We start from the raw sequence: 23,317 nt of genomic DNA on the forward strand, positions 1-23,317 counted from the left end.
ATAACAAGAGAGACTCCACTGCAATGCCTGCTTCCTCAAATTCTATCTAGGACTGCTCTGGCATCTGTAATTACAAATAAACATAATTACTTTAGTGAATCTGTAGTCCCCAAGCTGCCTCCACCCACGACTCGCCAAACCCTTACCTTAACTAACAGTGGCTTAGCCTCTCTGTGAAAATAATGCTGGAGACATAGTAGATAATGCAACGCTGAAGAAGTTGAAGTAAATACTTTCTAGGCTGGCAGTTGACTATTGTTGGAAAGCATAATATATATATATATTTCTACATACATGCTGTATCAATTCAAGTACTGTCTCTGCCTAGAGATTCTCATTGCCTTTCTGCGCTGCAACAGTTCTACGTTCAAGGAAGACTCCTCTGCCCAAGAAGCTGCCAGTCACATTATTGCAAAATTCAAAGTGACCAGAACTTAATTATTCAAAAAGAAAACCTTCACTTGGAGCGCTGCAAATTTCTCACATAAAAAACGTAGTGTATCTGGTGCTACTCCTTCGCGCTGTCTTCCAAATTACCAAGCGAGCATAACAAAAATAGACTCACCGATAGCCAGTACATAAACAGGACTCTAGAGACACCACAGAAATTGCCTCAAATTTTGCTCTTGAAGATGAGTCTCTGAAGGACTTGAAGCGCTGCCAAAAATCTCTTCATATCCAGGAAGTCAGGTGGCGAAATATTGCTGAGGAAGGAATTCGCCCCTGAGGGAAATATTGTTGTGAGAGGAAAAATCGAGAGACACTACCTCCTCACCAGAAAGTTCAGTTAAAGTGCGTTGCGTTAGAGGAACGCGCGCACAAACTTGAAAATATTTGCGGAGCACTAGACCGCTAACCTACAATATCACTTCTTGAGTAGACGCCATGATGGAAGGGGCTGAAGGAGCACTAGTTACCATTTAAAGCGTTTCTGGGAAGGGAAATAACGGAGTCTGCTCCATGGGTAACTCAGCTGTTTTCTCCTATAAACTACGAGTTTGGGACCAGAGGAGGAGCACAGATTGCCTTTCCTGACATGAACCACTTTTGTTGCTTGGGGCACCTTCACTGGGGGAATTAAATTTTCGTGGATTGCCATGTATCAACGTGGCCTCCGGTCCGGTGTCTACTAAAGCCCGCACCTCCTGAACGTTTCTATTTTTCCAATAGATCTCAACCCTCACATGCGGTCCATTATCTTTGCGAGCCCATCCCTGCACCGGAGCTTGGCCCATTTCCTAATCTAATTTTCGCCTGCGCAGCTCTGCATCTGCCCGGCGCAGGTCCCGGCGCAGATCTGAATACAATGTCGGGTAATCCTTAGGGAACAACTCCTCCTCTTCCCGGTCCCCATCTGAATCTGTGCAATTTCGGTCCCAACCTTTCTCTTTTGTCACTTTCACATCCAGGAATTTGCATGGGGGCAAAAGGAATTTCACTTGGTGCCAAGGAACCAAAACCACCTTTCGTCTTTTTAAACATGTTCCTATCCGCGTTATTTACGTATCCTGTCGACTACGCCAAAATGTATTGCCTTGCCCACTTGCGCAATCTAAACTTACGCACACCACTTACTTACACAGAAACTCCAACACTCCTCTGGAGGTAAAATGAGCTTTATTGGTATCGTAGACAAGGGCAATAAGTCACTGAAGCTAGTAAGTTCTTAGGTACCAAGTGAAACAATGAATACACCACACTATATATATATACAAATATGAGATCTTGAATATAGATATATAAACAGTTAATGTACAAAGCACCTCACCAGATGCGTCTGCACCGGAGTCTTCAACATCCCTGGCCAAGCACTGAAAACACCAAGTCGGGAACCCTGTAGAGACTGGGGCACAGGAAGTAATCTCTCCGGGCACCAAAGTCGTCCTGCGAGTGCGTCCACTCCAAGACTGAGTTCCTGAGCTCCACCCCACAGACACCGCTTTTTATAGTTAAATCAACACGTTCGAGAACCCTCTAGCAGGCGTTTTCGCCCATCTATGCATCATTGGTGCTGGCCGCATCTCTGCGTCAGATCCACCCATACAGACCTGGCCAGATTCTGCTTGGGTGCGCCGAGACAAAAGACATTCCTTTCCCTGTCTCCGACCTTGGAGAGCCTTGCACAGCGCATCCTCCCTCTGTCCTAGAGATAAGCATAGAATGCACAAAAACAAGCTCAAGGTACAAAATAATCTTATGAGGTATGTCTTGCACCAGCTCGTACTGGTTTACGTGAAAAACATGTTTATGTTACTGCTGAAGTGTAACTACAGGTCAAAGCAGCACAAAATGGAAATGCAGTGCAACAAAATGGAGGATCAAAGCATCACATGGGATCGAGGTCAACATGCAGTTTAGCACGTGAAAATGGCAAATGCAGTACAACGACCGAGAGCGAAGGACAAGCACCTGCAATAGTAAGGTGCAAAGTATGAATGGCCCTCCCGTGGGCATAGGTAATTGGGAGTGGCAGGATAGGGATTAAAGGGAATGGATCCACTTACTTTATTAGCTAGCTAGTGTGTCCCTTCCAAAACTGCAAAGGACCAAGCCAGACTACTCAGCTGGACCTTAGAATTATATTATCCCTGAAAAACAATATAGAAAACAAGCGCTAATTAGGATCGAATAGCTCGCCACCACTAAGGCTAAATACAAGATATTACAGGGTGCCCCAAACTGTGCTCATAAAGGAAGTACCTGGAGGATTCCTCGGGACAGATAGCCGGCCCGCACGGTGCACAATCTACAAATAATGAAAGGAAATGCAACGGTTTTAGGAAAAACCGAACTCGGCACTCTCTGTTAACATGAGTGTCTATTAGGGAAAAACGCATTGTTTAGACTCACCGCTACTCGCAGAAAATGTCTCCATTCAGCAGAGGGGTACCGGAGCTGTGGTGAACCTGCTACTTAAGTAAAGGGGCTCGTCTCAGCCGTGCACGAGCATGACGTATCTACACAGACCCTCTATGCTTGTCAAATCTGCAAGTTCCCCCACCGTATTACTGATCCAGTGTCCATTTCTGCAGTACCTACTAGTGATTGTGAATTAATGTATTTTATGGATGGGTCATGTCTCAGAAATGCTGAGAGTGTCCTAGTTAATGGATATGATGTGTGTACTGTGTACCAAATTGTGTAGAGTAGCTAAAAGAAGGACTGGTACTGTATGCAGAGACTCAAAGTATGTATTTTGAGTGATGCACAGCGTTGGGCTCCTCTTGATGCAAAGGGTGTGGGAATGCGCAGTAAGAATGGGAAATATCTTTAAAACCTGTCAAACGCAATGCAATTACCAGAGAAGATGGCAGTGATGAAATCTGCTGCACACCAGCACACTCATGACAATGTTTCAAGGGGAAATGACCTATCCGAATCAGCTAGTAAGAATGATGAATTCTCTAAAATTGCTGATATTGCTATGTATGTTATGAGAATTAATGTATTTCCTGTACGACTTTAAATGTTTTTCCTCATTTGCAGGAGCAAAGCTCTGAAAATGAAAAACAGTTCTGGATCAAATAACAATGCAAATAAAAACCCTGCGGGGTGTGGAGAGACAGCACTGGGCGTCTGGTCACACCAAAATCTCTGCTCTCCGTCTTCGCCAATTTGTTTCATGGATCAGCCCATTTTGATAGGGACAACATAATATGTGCTGCTGCAATTCATTGTCATGCACCATATTTTTCTTCCATAGCCCAGAGATTACACAATGTCAGAAATTGGACAAAGGCCACACACTGGCTCCTCTCTCCCTTCGGACATGCAATTACTCTTATTTTATTGTCATCGTATGTATGTTTTCAAGATAGGTGGAAGCATACCCTTTTGCTTGTGCAGATCCCTTTATGGCAGCTAAGCGGTTACTCAGATATTTTATCCCTTGGTTCTGGCTACTTTACTTTCTGTGTTGCTAATTGGCAAGGGTATGCCCAGACATGGGTCCCATGCTATCTATGCCTCTGAATTCAAGCTAACCTGGCTGATGGGGGTTGATTCCCCAAAACTGGTGCCAGTACGCTTGTGTTCCTGTCCAGGGAGGTCCTGGCCTGGCATTTCGGGCTGGACTGTTCCCATGGGAAGCAGGGTCAAGACTGATTTGCATATGGCTGAGTCCAACTGGGGTGGCAGTGATCAGCGAGCAGGAAAATTATGGATTTATCCCAGATCTGTGACTGGGGGTGAATGTTTGACAATGTTCATCATTACATCCATCATCTTTTCGAATTACTGTACAGAAACAGCAGTGACTGCGGACACATTTCATGTGTGCAGTGGTGCAGGCAGTTTATAATGCCCAGGAATAGACCAGCATTTACATTGAGCCTATCACCCAGAGTCAGTTGGCAAAGTGGAAATGAGTATTGGTATTCTTAAGAACAAATAACAGAGATATGCTCGCAAATACAGTTAAAATGGCCTGCTGACCAGCTGTTAGCATTATGGTCCCTGTTAGAATCCAGGTTCTCTGGTTGACACAGGTAGGTACTTGTGTCAAGCAGGGAACCGTTCCTCTAGTCAGGGTAGGGGGATACACTCCAACAATAACCCCTGTTCACCCTCTAGGTAGCTTGGCGTGAGCAGACACGGCCAATCTCAGAGCGTTGAGGTTAAGCATTTGTGAACACACACACAGTAACTCAGTGACAACCCCACAAATGGACTCCACACTGGGATATATAGAAAAATAATACTTTATATATATAGTTTAGGCTTAGCACAAGACCAGAGAACGTTTAAACTGCCCACAATACTTATTAGACAAAGAGTTCTTGGTTTTAGCGTAGTTTTAAAGTTCTGTGCGCTTCGTTCCTGTCCGTACGTTTCGTACGTGGTAAAAACTGCTTGGGAACGGGTCTCACACGCACTGTAGGCGCTTCGGGATGAAGCGTACACCCTACGGTGCGAACAGGCACAGTACCTTTACTTTTGGTGAGTTCGTCACGGATGCTGCACTGACATCAAGCGCAATGTACGGTGGGTTGTCCTCCTGGTGTGATGCGTACTACGGTACGTTAGACCTTGGGTGTGCAGGGCTTCAGGGGATGGTGCGTAGGTACGGTGCTTTCAATGTTCGTCGCGGAATTCGCGCCGTACCATGAAATCGCCAAACTTGATTCGAAGCGCTGGATACAAGCGAACAGTACGCTCCGCACAGGGGAGACGTACGCGACTACCGTACGCACCGCAGCCTTTCCAAAGCAGGGGAAAGGAGCGTACGCTGGGCAGTATGGTTCGTAGGGGATAGAAGCAAGTACGGTTCGCAGTCCTTCCGTTGAGGCGCGAGCTACGGCTCGTAGGGGCCTGTTAGTCACGTTGCTCAGGCCGGACGATACCTTCCTTTGCAGTGCGAACTACGGCTCGTAGAGGGGCCTAAGACGCTTTGTTTGGGCCGGACAGCGGGATACCAGCTTGCAGGGGGTACGCTGCGATCAGAGAGATGTACGCAGCAGTTCGAGTCGAAGATGCGGGGAAAACGGTCCATTTTCCAAGGCGATCTCACGGCGGTGAAGTCCACTGGTCCCGGGACTTCGTTCAGGGGGCAAGCTCACTCACAAGCCCTTGGAGATCTCTCAGCACAAGTCAAATAAAAGTTTCTTGAGTCTTTTCTTCCTCTTCTTCAGCAGCAAGGCAACCACTGCAGGTCAATCCCCCAGGTCAGGGATAGTACTCCTCCATGCAGCTTTTCCTGTTCCTTCAGGTCGGATAGAGGTTTCTTCTTGGCAGGACAGGATCTAGTTTCTTAGGAGCAGGGCTCCTACATTTATACCACAAATCCTTTGTTCTCTCAGGCCAGGGGGGCCCTTGCCTAGTTCAGTCCAGTTCTGGAGCACTTTGTTGATGCGATGCAGGCTTCTTCTTTCAGGGTGCAGGGCAGAGCTATCAGACGCTCCACAGGGTGCGGAGCCAGCATTGTGGTGGCAGAGCACAGCCCTATTCAGAGTTCAGGTGTACTCCTCCCACCCATCTATATGTCAATCTTCCTATCCACCACCAGGCTACCTAGCCCTGCCCATCTGGGTTTCCCCAGCCCTGTCCCTCACACAAGCCAGACAGCAGATACACATCACGCAGAGGTGGGCTGAAATCATGTTCCCTGGGTCTGTTAGGATCATAGGATGTAACAATCTTAACAGCCCATTCTGGCCTATGAGAACAGGGTAGCCTTACAATAGTGAAAAACGAAAATGGCTGTAATTCACTATTAGGACATGCCACACACATCAGGGCTTGTCCTACCTTATGCTACAATGCACCCAGCCCTTGGGCCTACCATAGGGGTGACTAACATGAAGTTAAGGGAAGGTTTAGGGACTGGCAAGTGGGTGCACTTGCCAGTCAGCATGTCAGTACCAGACTGCACGCAGGTTCTGCAATGGCAGACCTAGACACATTTTACCAGGCCGCTTCTGTGGGTGGCGCAACCAGTGCTGCAAGCCCACCAGCGGCATTTGTATTTACATGCCCTGGCACTCCTGGTGCACTTTACTGGGGTCTGATAGTAAACCAACTAAGCCAATCATGGAATCCAACCAACATATACATTTTACATAGGGAGCATTTGCACTGTGGCACTGGTTGGCAGTGGCACAGTGCTCTGAGCGGCCAACACCATAAAAACACATGAGGGACAGTGACAAAAAGTGGGAGGGAGACTCACGCCCAGGTGCCATGTCTAACAGTCCCGGAGAATGATTTCTCCCCGGAAGACAAAGCTGAGCCTCTATGAAATAATCATGGGTTGACTCATGATGCTCCCCTCATATCCTCCTTTATCAAATGCCAAGCTGGATTTACAGTTAAATGATGATGCGGTCATAAAATATTGCAGAAAGCTTACACAATGTCTTGACAGGTTGTTTTCAGGTGCAAGCAATTTTACCTGAGTGCCCGGCTAACGCCTCCCATTCTCTCGAGCCAGGTGACTCGATCTCCATTCATGTGTACTAGAGGAAGACTACACTGCATCCTAAATTGGTGTGGATCGTATCAGATGCTGTTCATCACAAACAAAGCTGTTAAATTTTGTGGTCTGACAACTTGGATCCACTCTTCATACTGTAAGCAACTGTGTTCCTGCTTTTGCCTCAGGCCCTGTTCCTGGCCCTAGATTTTCTACCAAAGCTGTTCCTGCTGCAGCCCTACCATCTGTCAGTGGGTCAGGTTCTTAGTGTTCACTTCTTTGCCTATCCCACCACCACCATGCAATTTTGTCCCTGCGGCCTCTCATTGCATCCGAGTAAATTGGTCTCCTCCTTCTGGATTTCGAATTCCTCTGTGGAGCTGGCCTGCTATCTTCATTGCTGCTTTGAGCACATGGTTGGTGGTGGGATACATTATTGCTGCAGAATGGAGAATTATTACAAGACCGACTTGTACTGAACCTTCCTTTGTGTGTAGCTGCCGCTTTGCCTCTAAGGGTAACTTCTCTGCTGTCTCTGAATAAGTGCAGACAGACAATTAATTATTTCTCTTGCTGGATTTTCACACACATGCCTGTTGATGTGGGGGATGTAATTCCTTTGATTGGAGTAATCTCATTTATAGTGAAACTTGCCTTTATGTTTCCATGACTGCTGGAGTGTGCCAACATCCCCCTTTTCTTTCTTCCCAGGCCTTGAGAGGTTTAACGGTCCATTGCACTGCAACATGCCAGATGTGACTCATCTTGCAATGAATGAGCAAGGTTTATTTGCAAGCACAAAGAAGCATATTTCTCTAGTGTTTTTGTTGGACATAGCAAGTGTGATTTAATGGCGGAGAATTTCTTTTTTTAGTCATCTCCATTTGAGTATCATCTTTCTCATGGATTGTTGTTTAACAAGCTTCACTTGCAAGGACATCATGCTTACTTTATTTGCAGTTCACAAGCCTATCCTTCCTGCCCCGAGATTGAACTAGAACCTGCCATCAAGGATACTTCATTTCTGCTGTTAGGCACTTTGAAGATCAGGTTCCCAGCTCACGACAGAAGACACCTTAAAGACCCTGAAGAGCATCCACTTCGGAGCACCCTCAGACCCCTGTCCGACCCACATCTTCCATAGAGCTTCCACGGACATCGCACCTGAACTACGCCGGATGACAACTGCTCCCTCGAGACGGCTACATTCCCCGATGACTGGAAACACACTGAAGTCAACCCCCTCCTGAAGAAACCCTTCGCAGACCCGATGAACCTCAAGAACTTCAGGCCCATCTCACTGCTTCCTTTTGCAGCCAAGGTCATCAAAAAGGCTGTCAACACCCAGCTAGCAAACTTCATCAAAGCCAACAAAGTCCTGAACATCTCACAATCCGGATTCCACAGTACCAAGGCCGCCCTATTCGTCAACACCGATGACATCCACACCATCCTTCACCAGGGCCAAATGGCAGCCCTCATCCTCCTGGACCTGTTAGCTGCCTTCAACACCATCTGCTTCCGCACACTAGCCACCAGACTCCACGACACCAGCATCCGAGGAAAGGCCCTCCACTGGACTTGCTCATTTCTCACTGGCAGAACTCAGCGAGTCAGACTTCTGCCCTACCTCTCAGAACCAACAGAGACCAGATGTGGAGTACTCCAGGGATACTCCCTTAGCCCCACCCTCTTCAACATCTACATAGTCCTCCTTGCAACCTTCGGCAGAAACCACGGGCTCAACATTGTCTCCTATGCCGACGACACTCAGCTCATCCTCTCCCTCACCCAGGAACCCAACATCACCAGGCACAACTTTTGAGAAGGGATGAAAGCCGTCGCCACCTGGATGAAGAAGAGCTGCCTGAAACTCAACTCAGAGAAAGCAGAAGTCCTCATCTTTGGCTCCACCCCCTCAGCATGGGACAACACCTGGTGGCACCCCGCCCTCGGAAACCTGACTGATAATGCACAAAACTTCTGCATCATACTGGACTCAACACTCACTATGAACCGCCAGATCAACGTCTTGTCCTCGGTCTGTGTCAACACCCTCCACATACTCAAAAACAAATTCAGAAGAATTCCCTCAGAATCCATAAAAATGGTCACGCATGCCCCTACCACTATCAGACTGGACTTTGGCAATGCCCTCTATGCCAGAATCAACAAAAAACTCCTTTGGAAACTTGAGACCATCCAGAACGCCAAAGCCCGACTGATCCTAGACACCCCCCGTCTAAACCACACACCCAACACATCTGTGATCTCCACTGGCTTCCCATCGAAAAAAGAATACCCTTCAAGCTCCTCACGCACGCACACAAGGCCTCTACAACATCGGACCAGCATACCTAAACAACCTCCTCTCCTTCCACGCAACCAAGAGGAACCTCTGATCAGCCAACCTCTCTCTGGCCACCATCCCTTGCATCTACAAGACCTGAGCGGCTGGAAAGTCCTTCTCCTACCTCGTAGCCAAGACCAGGAACAACCACCCCCTCCACCTCTGGCAAAGCCATACAGTGCTCCAGTTCAAGGACCTCAAGACCTGGCTCGCCAGTTGACCCCAGAACCCAAAGGAGCCGCCCCTTTGGCCCTTTGAGACACTCACGGGTGAGTAGATGCACTTTACAAACCCCTGATTGATTGATTGATTGAAAATAAAGAAGGGGTAGGTGGGCTGTTTCAAATACTATTAGGTTAATTTCTGCTTTCATTCCCATGTATGGAATAACTGTTGCTTTAGATGCTTTAGAAAAAATAAGAAGTAATGCAGAAATCCTGAAAGAATACCTAATTCTACCTTAAAATCTTTAGGGCAAGTGACAGAGCAGTTAGATATCATGCTAAAATGTGGATTGTAAAAAGAATTATATTAGATTATCGTTTAGCAGCTAAAAGGGGGATTGTGTGCAGTTGTAGGGAATGCATGTTGTAATCATCTCCCAAACACTTCTCATAGCATACCTGAGCAGTGAGATACAAAGTGGCCCTGTTTTGAGCCCAAATGCCACCTGCACATGGCATTTCAACCCCGGGGAATGAAACTATTTGAATCAATTATTGAAATAGTTTTAACTGTGGATGTCTTATATACAGCTATTACTCTATTAGACTAATATTATGCATCATCCAACGCTCCAGCAAAAATAGAGATGCTGACAATATTTTTACTGATTTTGTTTCTATGAATGTTGAGGAAATTAACAAAGATGTAAAAGTAAAGAGGTTGTTTTCTATTGAATTGTTGTAAAAGGAAATATTTCCTCTCAGAACAAAGGAGAGGTTGCGAAAATCTAATCATGTATTCCTGATTGCGTCATACTAATTTATTCCCGTTTTATTAAATATATGACAAAGAAGGTATTGATATTTCATATTCAAACATGGATGTTCTTTTGCATTGGCAAAGCAACATCCAGTTGCTTCGAGTATGCTTGCTAATTTTCATTGTTCATGTAGGCCTGGAAAACATGTTACTCAAGGTTGTACATTTCCATATCTCCAAGAAGTGCAACCTCGCTTTCAAACCAAATGGCAGCGGGACTTTAAGAGAATAATGAGCCTGGTGATATATTTATGAATGATATCCCCTCCTCAAGGATGTCTTGCTCTTCATCAGGGAGAAGATCCTGCCATCTGCTCATGATAAAAGATTTTGCTGAAAGTAACAAGTTTCTGCCGCATGGGTAGGTTCAATAGAAAAAGAGCCCTGGTCAATTGAAATGAAAAGTGCTTATAAATATTTTGATGTGCTTATTGCTATTGTGCAATCAGCACAGGCTTAAGCTTCCTGATGTGTTGTGTTTTATTTTTAACAGGAGAATGTAAGTGTTTTTGCATCAAATATCCCAAGATAACAGTGTACTGCCCACTTTGTTAGCCACAGGTCAGTGGCAAAGACCAATAATTCATGTAAACTTTAAACAAAGTACTGTGATTTATCAATGATCTGCACCAACACTACCAGAAGATTGCCATATCTGTGTTCTAGAACCCTATTGAATGTAATGTTTGGTTCTCATTACAAGTGGCCCCTTAATACTATTTTAGGCAGAAACATAGGTTTCCACCCAAAAAGATATTATAAGGCCGGCTTTTTTTTCAAAGATAAATACTCCAAATGAACGCTGGAGCATAACGCTGTCAAATTATGGGTTTATTGTGGACGTTGATGCCATAGCACTGATTTCCCCATGCTGAGCCTCATCCCATGTATTTTGTTTTGACACTTGAAACCCATTCAGGACTGCAAAGTTCAATATATTTTTTGTGTTCAGGCTTGTACAACAAAACTGATCTGTGCATCTTAGAGACAAGGCAATCGGTTATTTTGTACAGAAATTGAGTATTTGATTTTTATTGCAAACACTTTTGTGTCTACTTGTATGTGGTATTTTACTCCCCACTGTGAGTCAATGAAACATGTTTTCAGTTCATTTTTGGTTTATTGTTGCAGTGAATAGCGCTTACAACTCACAAAGACACATTACCAGTATACTACAAAATATTTCTTTTTCTTTAAAAATATCAAGTAAAAAGTATGTACACCATGCTCAAATACAGGTTAGATAAAACACATTTTAAATGCCACAGTATGTGTGCTTAGCATTTGAACAGATACACAGGAGTTCATAAGTTAACTCAGTTTTAGAATATTATGGACATAATAGTTACATGGGGGAACATCATTCCAACCCAGAGCACGCATTCATACCAGTGACAGGGAAATGCAATACTCCAAGCCCTCAAAATATTTTCTGAAAAAGCCATTAAAACCGCATGTGTACAATTTTAATAGATAAAAATAGAGATATGCATCTATGACATAGGTGAGATAATAGTTAGAGTTGGGTGGTAGACTTTATTCAATCACTGTCTAGTGCACAGGATAAATCTGGCACCTCCACCACCATCTCATCAGAATGTTCCTTGGCCTGGGAAGATACCATCTGAAAAAGAAGACCCACTGGAAGAAGACCCCTGCTGGACGAAGAGAATTTATATGAGGACTTAAGGGCCCAAGGACTTTTAGCTTTTGTTTATGCCCTAGAACTGGAACTAGACTCCAAGGATTAAGTGTTTAGACTCCTGTTTTCCTCCTCCAGGGGCACAAAAAGCAGAAATCCTGGTCCAAAGATGGACAAGAACTGCTTGTAGCGATATTTGGTGCCTTGAACTCTGCTTTGAGGAGCTAGTAGCTACAGGGCTGACCAGGAGGAACAGAGAGGGTAACTGTGAACAGTGTCCACGTCAGTGCTCTGTGGGAAACATGTGTCAGCTGGACCCTGGTAGTGAAAAGGTTGATTTCCCCAGAATAGTATCTGCAGAAAGAGGTCTGAAAGGTAGGCAATGTCCATAGTTGAGTGGGACCTCCCTGTTGCCATAGTCTCCTTAGAGTAGTAGGGGATAGTTGCCTAGCAGAAAGTATCTGTGTATCTGTGACTGCCCATAGATTGCATCCTTGGCAGTGAAATACCACAGGCAGGAAGGAAACCAGTGGGTCAGAGCATGCAGGTTGCCTCACTATAGATCTATCAGGGTACTGGCTCTTAGGTTAGGGTACATGGACCCAAGAGAAAAGTAGGAGGTGGGAGACAGCTACTCCCTGCTGTGGGAGGACACGTGATCTAGGGGTTACTTGATTTCACAGGGAGGGACTGGTGGACTGGCTCTGGCGAGGCTACGTCTGTCCTGGAGGTTCTCTTACAGGTGACCGTAACCCTGTACCTGGCACACTCATGCTTGATACAGTGTGTCATCATCATTGTGAGCTGTGTGTTGACATTGGCAAGTGTTAAGTTTCAGAGTACAGACTCTGAGTGGAAGGGTCTGTCTCAGTGTATCACCCCTGAGATGATAGAACTGAGAGTAGAAGGAGAGTGTCTTCAGCCTGAGGTTATAAACCCCCAACTCTGAAAGCCTTAGGAAGACTGAAAGACTGCAGGGAAGTCTCTAAACCAATGGCTTAGAGACACATGAGTTTGCCCAATGGATGGGGTGCTAGAGGATGCCTGCCTTGATCTCCTGGAAAGCTTTCAGAGGCCATTGTGTAAATCTAGTGGTGACAGGTTAGAAGAGAGCCTTAGGACTTGTGCCTGACTCTGTTCAAAAGACTTGGCATTGGGGCATATTGTTCACCCAGGGCTGTGTGTGCTGGAAGATCCTAGCATGTGCTCAGAGAGTCCCCAGGACCTGTAGATAACTCCAGATCAGGTCACAGGTTGGAAGTGAGGCCTACACAAAGCTGTGGGTTTGATCATTCATCTGTGAGTGGATGACTTGTGCAATAAACTGACAGTTTAGTTGTTTTGGTTGTCGATTGCCCTGTGGACAGAGCTAACCATAGGTTGTGGACAGAGATTGAATACAAGAGGCAGAATGGGGACATATAACCTTGATGGCCAAGGAGGTACTGTTTGCATACTGAGAAGCATGTATGTGAGTAGGCTAGGGTTAGACCTGTCACAGGTGGGGTCTCCAGATTAGGATAAGAGTTTCTCATGGACAAAGTTACTGGTGAGGGCAGCTTTTGACAGGCTTGTACTGTTTGGTTCAGAGGGGCATAGAACAGACAAGTGCCACTGCTGAGGCATGGATAAGGTTTTGCTTTATCACCTGAGCAGGGCAGTTCATTAGGGATTGGTTAGTCTAGCATAGCTCTCAGCTGAAGTGGGACTGTGTAGCAAATCTGCCTTCTCTGCATGGTCAGTTGCCCTTTTCTGAACCCTATTTTTGTTGGCTTTTGGACTCTGTGCACTTTTCCACTGCTAAAGGTACTAAAATGCCTGTGCTGCTATTTACATCATGAGTTGTACAGTGAAATTCCCTATTTGACCAGTTTAACTTTTAGATAACTTTTCTATATGTCCATTGTCAATGGTGCCTAAAATGCACCTATGGCATCAAAGGTTAACGTCATGTGTGCTGTAGTGTGTATTTAAATCACCCACATACTACAAAAATATATGTCTGCCAGAAGCACCACTGTTCTCTGGTTGGACTTCAGGTTAAATGCACTGTTGCTTGTAAAAGTGCCTAAGCTATGTAGGAAAAGGCTATATAATAATTTCAGGACTGAAGCATGCCTTGTAAGCCCAGAGGATTCCTGCTGGAACTGGTTTACAAGGATGAAGTGGTTGACCTACTGTTTACCTGATTCAGGGACACAAAATCAGATAGATTTCTGACTCCAAGAAGTTCCAGCTGACCACTTAGGCTGGACTCTGAAGGAGACTTCCCTGCAGAAATACCTGTTGCCTAGATGCCTGCCCTGTATAGGTAGAGACTGCAGGACCAGAAGGAACTTTGACAATGTTGAGACTTGGCCATTTTTATCACCTTTGGAGAGCACAGTACAAATTGCTGAGTATTGCTCACAACGGTCATACTCACAGTGGGCAAGAAAACCAGGTTTGTCCTCTTTGGAGTTTTTCGCTGTGCTGAAAATTGATTGAGCGATACTTCACAGCTATGTATACTATAATATACTATAATCATGGAAATAGGTAAAGGGAAACCAGAAACCAGATTTTTAAGTTTTAGGGCAAAAAGCGCCAGAAAAAAGTAAAGGGTAAATCAAAAGTTACTGTTTGTGGTTGACAGGGACCTAGGCATACTATTAGTTCGGCGGCCTTACGGAGCCCTCCCTCCCCACTACGACTTTCCGCCTTGCCCCGTTGGAGGAATTTGACTTTAACAAAAGTGACTGAATCTGAAGGCAAACCCTCAGACCTGGGCAAGGCGTCAGACCTATCTGACCCTTGAAGTTACCTTGACAACTAAGAAGTCCAGGTTTGTGAGATTTGTGAGATTTTGGCACATAGTGGAAGTTCTATATCGATGTATCTGACTTCAAGGGACCCTTATTAGCCACCTATTTCCACTCCATTTCCGCCGACCTGATAGTATGCCTAGGTCCCTGTCAACCACAAACAGTAACTTTTGATTTACCCTTTACTTTTTTCTGGCGCTTTTTGCCCTAAAACTTAAAAATCTCATATATCTGGTTTCCCTTTACCTATTTCCATGATTATAGTATATTTTTATTATTCATTTTTCTAAATTGGTTTGGAAATTTAGTTTTGATATTTGCTTATTAATTCTTGCTATTGCATGAACTTAACTCACACTTCTCTGGGGATTACCTGCTGATTGTGTCGTAGCTACCAGGGCTTTAGCAAAGATTCTCTCAGACCTGTGTTTTTACCTAACCATAGTGGGTTTATAGAGTTGGTAGGATTTTTTCCCTCCCAAATTAGTAACCCCAATTCCTGGCAGTATAAATAGTCAAAACATAAGTAGGGAACCCTTGATTGTTTAAATGGAACCCTCTGTCATTCCCAGTCCTTAGGTGGAGAGCTGCTCCTATTTTTTTAAATCACCAGCAATCACCTCAAATGGATGTTTTTGTAGCAGAATTTGTAAGCATAGGATAAGCCCAATGGCATCCCTGTTGAGGTTGAAAAATGACAAGACCGTTTACCATTTTTTAGCAATCATATTAAGCATTAGGTTAGCAAGAACCATCCTTCACAGGCTAAAAATGACAAAGGCATTTTGCCATTCCAGACACAGCTTTGGATTCGTAACACACTATCCAATACAACCTGAAAAAGGAAAAGTAACTCCTTGCACATGTATTTAATTCTTTTTAGAACTTGTCAGAGGAGCATAGCTTTGTCCAGACAAAGAGAGCACCAAGTAGAAGTCCAAACCTTGCCCTTGCAATGTTAGAGTCCTGGGATGTAAATGATCAACTGAATTGCCAGACAATTGTGGAGGAATAAGGACATGTAGTAAGCACCCATATATATTGAACAATTCCAGCTTGTATTGCTGTTGGGCTGCACAATCCATGATTCCGAAAAGCTGATATCCATTCAAGTATCAGGCTTGCTTGCCTTTTGGTATGTAATACCCATTGGAGTCTGAACCATATTCTTGAACAAGCTGTTTTCCAACACCAGGAACTGCCACCATCAAGTGATGTTGCGTCCCATGGCTCCAAAACTTTAGTCAATGTAATTGAATGTTTTTCTTCATTACAGTCTTAGAATACAGAAACATACTCACTTGTCACTAATATACATCCAACTCCTACAGGAACAGCTAGATTTAAGTCATGAAAAATACACAAGAGCTTGTTATCAGAATTAACATAACACTGTTTGTAAAAACAGTGTAGCTACTCATGAATACTTTACAAGTACATTAGGTACATTATGAGCTGAGAAATATATTATTCAGCACATATTCTGAGGACTGTCTCACACAATTATCAGATATCTGTCCTTATCTATGCCATTTCCTTGTAAAGACCTGCAACCAAAGTATTCTGAGTCTGTTATAAAAATGTAGATTATTTTGCCTTGGATGGCATTTTTTTAGGTATTCTTGGAAATTTCAATCAACTTTCACGTCAAAATATAAACATGGCATAGATACGAAGCCAGCCATAGGAATAGTTATCGTCTTAGCCAAATCGAGCATCTTTCTCTGTTAAACCTGTCAACCTTAGGGTGATCTTCCCCCACTCTTTTTTTGCCAGCTTGCCTCCAATTTTGCTGGATTCGTTTTTGTTGGCCTTAGGATTCTGTGCACTTTACCACTGCTGACTGGTGCTAATGTGTTTGTGCTCACTCCAGTAAACATGGTTTGATTGAATTTTCCACAATCAGCATATTTAATTTACCTATAAGTTCCTAGCAGAGTGCACTACGTGTGTCCAGGGCCTCTACATTAAATGCTACTAGTAGGCCTGCAGCACTGATTGTGCCACCTACTTAAGGAGCCCCTTAATCATGTCTCAGGCCTGCCACTGCAGAGCCTATGTGGGCACTTTACACTTCCATTTTGACTTGGCACTTAACACCCCTTGCCAAGCTTTAAACACCCCTTTTATTACATATAAGTCACATACGGTTGGCTCTAGGTAGCCCATAGGGCAGGATGCTTTGTAATTAAATGGTAGGACATGTACCTTTAAGTTTTACATGTCTTGGTAGTGAAAAACGCCCACATTCGTTTTTCACTCCTGTTAGGCCTACTCCTCCCATAGGTTAACATTGGGTATTCCTTATTACATCTAATAAGCTGTAATTCCCAATTGGAAGGAGGTTCCTACACATGGAATTGCAATGATAAATCCACCTTAGTGGCAAAGTCAAATGTATCATTACAGTTTAAAAAATGCCACTTTTAGAAAGATCAAACAACAATAGATACCTTTACTGATAATTATTTTGTCCACACACTGTTTGAAAGTGACCACGTTTTTATTTTGTCATTTAGTTAAAACTTTAGTTATTTTAAACAACACATTTATACACTTTCCATATTCTTCAGACAAGCACTACACTTTTGACAATATTTTAAGCTCACAATCTCAAAAAACAAAGGGCAAAAATAATATATCATACATCAAATTAATAACAAAATGCATTACTATAGGCACAATTACATCATACCAGTCATTAATTCAAAAAGTGAATGGAGTTGTCCTATTCTGCCCTATTCTTAAGCAAACTCCTTATTTATACTCACTTAGAGGAGTTGTACCACCTTTTTGTTTGGATAGAGCAAGGTATCCCATGTTCCTTTTTGGATTGCCTTTGTGTGGTTATTAATTATTGCCAACTTCCTTGTGCAACACGGTCAATACGTTTCAATTTCCCCTTTGCCTTTATTTTTATTTTTGGGTTGAAGCCACCATTCTTTTCGTGAAGAGAGAGATACAAAATATTATTCTAGGTTTGTTCACATTGTGTTTGAAACATTCAGTGCCTCATGCATATGTATTTTTTTTTAAAAATCGTCTTTCTGTATGCTTTGTCATGCCGTGCCACTGTGTAAATTATTCATTACCCAACCTAATTCCAATGTCTCTTAAGTGCAGCCTTTCTCAACTTCAATCTCTAGCTCCGTGTTGGGCTGGAAGGAAATCATTTGTTTCCTTCTAATCTTTAAACAAAGGTTTCAGTATAAAGGCCTTGGGCTTCTTTCATTCTGCCGTCACTCCTTGGAGGAGATGTATTTCTCTTTCTGTTTACCTTCTAAAGTAAAGTTTTATTTTGTGTGGCTAAACACCCAGCTTCATTAGTTATCGATCAGGAAACCCTGTTAGACTGTTGCAATGAATCTCAACTTTCAGAGTTTAAAAGAAATGCTTTTTCAACAGACAAATAGCATTGCATTTGTTACTAACTTTTCATTTAATGAAAAGTTTCTTATCTTCTCTCTGTTTGAGCTAGCTCCGTAGCTGCAGTTTTTCCTGACTTGTGGTCAAGTAGTTAATTACATTCACAATGTTGGTATTTGGGCTAGACCTTAGTAGTTGATTTACTAATTATGCCTGGGGCATTCTGGTCTTTGTAGTACTTAGTACGATTTTTGCCCTTTGTGTCTCCACTTTCATTCCTTGTATTTGATACTTACATCTAGGTGTAATGTGTCATTGTTGTCTTGCCGCAATTTTTATTAAAGCTAATTTTTCCATCTTTAACAATGTGTCTGAGCCTAGATGATGCCTGGAATATTCAATTATTTAACCAACTTGGAAATTGTTATGTTTCTTGTAGTCCACGTCATAGTTGATGTAATTCACACATTTCATTCAATCCAGTAGCTGTGGAATTAAAACGCAAGATTAGATATGCTTCCTTTTCTTGGAGAACTGTCTCACAAATTGGGCTGGACTACCATCAAGACTGTCCATTTAAAGTCCTTTTGTCCTGTTGATAGGAAATGGCTTACAATTGGTGCCGTGATTGCCTTTATTCTTATCCTAGATTAAAGCTGGCAAATTTGTTATCTGATCTCCTGACTTGTTTTTCCAATGTATAGTTTTTGGCAGGGACATAAGATTCCGCATACAACATTTTTATTCAACAGTTCGAAAAAGTGGTGTGCCTCTATTTGAAATTCCCCATTTGGACATTTGAGCCTTCTATTGTTTGTGATGGACTTGTGATGTCCTTCCAATGGAGCCATATTCCAATGTTGCCTCAAGCTAGTTTTTGCTATTTCTGGAGGGATATAGACTCTGACTAAGGGCCTCATTACGATGTCAGCCGGAAAGCCTCCCCCCGACAGTCGGATTCGGCCGTCTTGGTTGGTTCACAATCTGCCCGACAAATTACGACGTTCACGGTCAGAAAGTAATCTGTGCGGTCAATCCGAATCGGTTCCAACTGGCTCTTGGAGTATCCGTGTCAGTTGGAGCCACATCATACACAACTATGGACAGCATTTCCAACCTAGGGATTACGATGCCGATTTCCACCAGCCTTTCTGCATCAGCCTGTTGACACGAAATGGCTGTCGGAAAGCGACTTTGGAGGCCCTCAGCATCCTGCCATCTCCGGTCAGGGGCTAGGGGGTACCAAAGTGACCCCCCCTGTAAAACCCTGCCCTGGGTGGCAGGCACCATGGAGGGCCCGCAAAAGGGTGCAGGGTTTTACACACACACCCCATTTCTCCATAGGAGCCTGTGTTACGTGCGGAACACAGGCTTCCATAGGAAACAATGGGAATCTGACCGAACAGTGTTCCATCACATCATATTCGGGCAGGCAGAACCGCCGAGTGAGAGTCGATCGGTCCTGATTCCGAGTTGGGGTCGGGCAGAAAGTTTCCGTTCGACATCGTAATGAGGCCCTAAGTGTCTGCCAATGCTTGCATTCTTCTTTAGTACGAGGTGCATGTTTTTTATAATGATTTTCTTAAAGTTATTTGTTTGGGGAGAATATGTGGACACGCAGACTAGACTGTCTAATGTTGGTTTCTCTCTCTTTTCTAGGAGGCGTTCCCTTGGCGTGTACCATGCCTGCTTGTGTGAGTGATTTAGATTTTTTTGGGATATCCTTTTTACTTCAATTTTTCTTGTACAGTAGCAGCATTCTCAAAATAGCTTTTTCTTGTTGAACAATTACGTCTTATCGTTAGAAATAGCCCATAGGGTAAATTAAGATTCTGAAGTGTAAAGTGTTATTCTTGTCTGTTGGCTTCTGGGTGAGTAAAAGAGAAGGTAAGCAGAAAGAGAAATAAATCTCCTCCGAGTTGCATGTAAAGCCGCAGATTGTATATAGATAAGGCTGCAAATAAACAGGGAGACGGCAGAATGAAAAGAGCTACAGGCCTTTATACTGAAACCTTTGTTTAAAGATTAGAAGGAAACAAATGCTTTCACTTATTTCCTTTCAGCCCAGCATGGAGTTACAGATTGAAGTTGAGAAAGGCTGCACTTAAACAGAGAGGCATTGGAATTGAGTTGGAAAATGAATAATTAACACAGTGGCATGGCACCAATCTTACAGTAAGCTGATTGTTTCAAAAATACATATGCTTGACACACTGAATGTTTCAAACACGATGTGACCAAACCTAGAGTAAAATGTAGTTTCATTTTTATCTCGCTTTTTCTTCATGAAAAGAACGGTGGCTGCAAACCAAATTTCAAAACTAAGGTAAAGAAATGAAGAAAAAAGCCCACGGATGGCTTGAAGTACTCAATGCAATCTTTGGACATAAACCCCTTCCAAAAAAGAAAAAAGTTAGGTAAATGGTAAAAAAAATTAAATGGCAAAGAAAGCACATTGCCCCATTCATTAAAATAACATAGTTTACAATTTTTTTTAATTTATTTTCTTTGTAATTGAACACCGGCATTGGTCTAGAAACCAGTCTTGATCCTAAGGAAGATTCATAATACGGGGAATTTGAAACAAGTTGACCGTGTTGCACTGTGGAGTTGATGATAATTAGTAACCACACAAAGGGCAATCCAAAAAAGGAACATTGGATGCCTTGCTCTATCCAAACAAAATGGTGTACAACCCCTCTAAATGTTTATAAATAAGGAATTTGCTTAAAAATAGAGCAGAATAGGACAACTCCATTCATTTTTTGAATTAATTACTGGTATAATGTAATTATGTTTATGGTACTGTGTTTTGCTATTCATTTGATGTATGATATATGATTTATGTCCTTTGGTTTTTGAGTTTGTGGGTGTTTGTCTTAAGAATATGGAAAGTGTATAAATGTGTTGTTTAAAATAACTAAAGGTTTAACTAAATAACTATGCGTTCAAGAAAAATAAAAACTTGATCACTTTAAAAAACTGAGTGGGCAGAATAATTATAAGCAAGGGTATCTATTGTTTTTTGATTTACAAGTGGCCCAACCTTGGCGAGAAAATAGGCTCAACCCCCTACCCCCCCAATCCAGTACTTTTAGAAATATGGCATTTTTCTGCTCTTAGACCTTTATGCTTGCAGCATGTGTCTGATACACGTTTGGGTTGAGTGACAGCTGGGCTTTGTGTATTCCGTCTAGGCAGCCACACACAATGGGAGCTTAGGTGTGACTTCATGGGCCATCCTGGGAGGATGAAAGGGAGGAACTGTGCACAGCCTCACACTTACACAATAGGCTGTGTCCTATCCCCACATAAAGGCTGCATACCCCACTGTAGTGAGTCTGAAGCAAGGGCAGGAAGGGAGGACCTCTGTGTACTTCAATGACCCTTTTTTGGAGTCTCCCCCACTTCTAAGACACCATTGCATATAAGAACTGGACCTCAGACCCTACCATTTCAGTACACTTGTAGACACGTGGATACTCTGCCAGGAAGGACTGCTGTGCTGCTGAAGGACTGCCACTCTGCTGGACTGCTGCTCTGGAAGAACTGCTTTCTTGTGTGCTGACCTGCTGCCCTTCTGATCTGGATGAGAAGGACTAGATCTGCATCACTTGACCTCTAGAGTGACTTCAAGGGCTAGTTGGCTTGCCTCTTAATCTGAAGTCTCAGGGGCACAACAGAATTCCAACTATCCTGCTTGTGCACCTGGACTCTGCTGTTAGTGAGACTACCCTGCCAAGTGGTGCCGCCCCAGTCCTGGACCCTTGGAAGTGGGCCTAAGGTGCTTGCTCAACACTTCACCACTGCTGCAGAGATGGAACCAGTGCATCGCTGTTACTAAGTGTTCAGCACTGACACATCTTCGTCACTGCATGGATCAGAACCGCTGCATCACCCCTGTTTGTGTGGACCAGAACTGATGCATCACTGCAACTGTATGGCTCAGAGCCTACGCTCTGCCTTTGGAACCACCACTGTGCAACATTCTTCAAGTAAAGTCCCCATATCTCCCTCGATGACAGCAGCGATGTTGAAGCTGAAACTCTGCATCAGAGCTGGTGCATTGTCACTGTTGTACCTCCAGGACAAGCACATCACCGCTAATCCTGTGGGTCTACATTGGCGTATCAATCCCTCTGCGCTCCGCATCCTCTCCGTCAACAGGATCTTTGAAGTCTATGCAACCCGGACTAAGGTACTTCTGCTCAGCGGGCCCAACCTAGTCCCTGTAGCCGGCCCGAGCTCCATCGTTATCTGCTTGAACTTTTGACTTTGTCCCAGTCCAGCGTGACCAGCTATCCCTTTGTTGCACTTATTTCATTAGTTGTTGTTTTTGTTATTTTCACAAAATTCTTCTAAAATCTATATCTCCAGTTCTACTTACTGGAAGTTTGTTGTTTTGGTGTCAAATAATTTATTAAAATATAATCTATTTTTCTAATCTAGTTTGGGATTTTAATGTGTTGTGTTTTCACTTTATTACTGTTTGTGTGCTGCAGAAATACTTTTCTACATTGCCACTGAGTTAAGCCTGACTCCTTGTGTGCCAAGCTACCCAGGGTTAAGCACAGGTTAATGTTGTGACTTTCAGTGGTTCACACTGCAAGGGATTGTGAATGTTGCTTGACTAAGGCTCACACCCAAGTCAACCAGCAACTCTATTTCTCATGTTCCCCTACAGTTGAAAAACGTTCTATACCTAGAATGTTAGGAAACGTTTTACGGTACTTGCCAGGTGGGTGATTTTCCAAAACCTAATTTCTAGCAATATCTGAAATCATTAAGCTTTTAGTGCTGCTACTGATACTTAGGAGCATAAACAAATTCAGTACAACACGGGTTACAGCTGTTGCATTGATCTGATGGAATTCAAATTTTATCTGGTTCTAAGCTGAAACTAAAGAAGTATGCTCCCTCGCACCCATCAGAATCCTAAAGAAGACATCTTCAGTCTTCTTCAGATTCAGCAACTCTGTGACTTCTCATTTATCTGCCTTGTGAGCTGCATTCAGTCTTATTGACAGGTAAAGCTGCAGTGATGTCAGTATATTTGTCATGGGTCCTAGGCACATTTTTATTTACATCCCTCTTGAACTGTGAAGCACCTACATCCCAAATTAACTGCTTATTAGGTGAAAAAAGAATATAAGGTGGAAGGGTGGTAACACAGGCCTCTGCAATCTCTTTGGAGTGGGCCACACTTCAGGGTACCACCAATTCAGCATCAGATCTATGGGTGTATTTGAGATATGGAACTA

This window comes from Triturus cristatus, chromosome 5_2, assembly GCF_964204655.1.
Source record: "Triturus cristatus chromosome 5_2, aTriCri1.1, whole genome shotgun sequence".
NCBI lineage: Eukaryota > Metazoa > Chordata > Amphibia > Caudata > Salamandridae > Triturus > Triturus cristatus.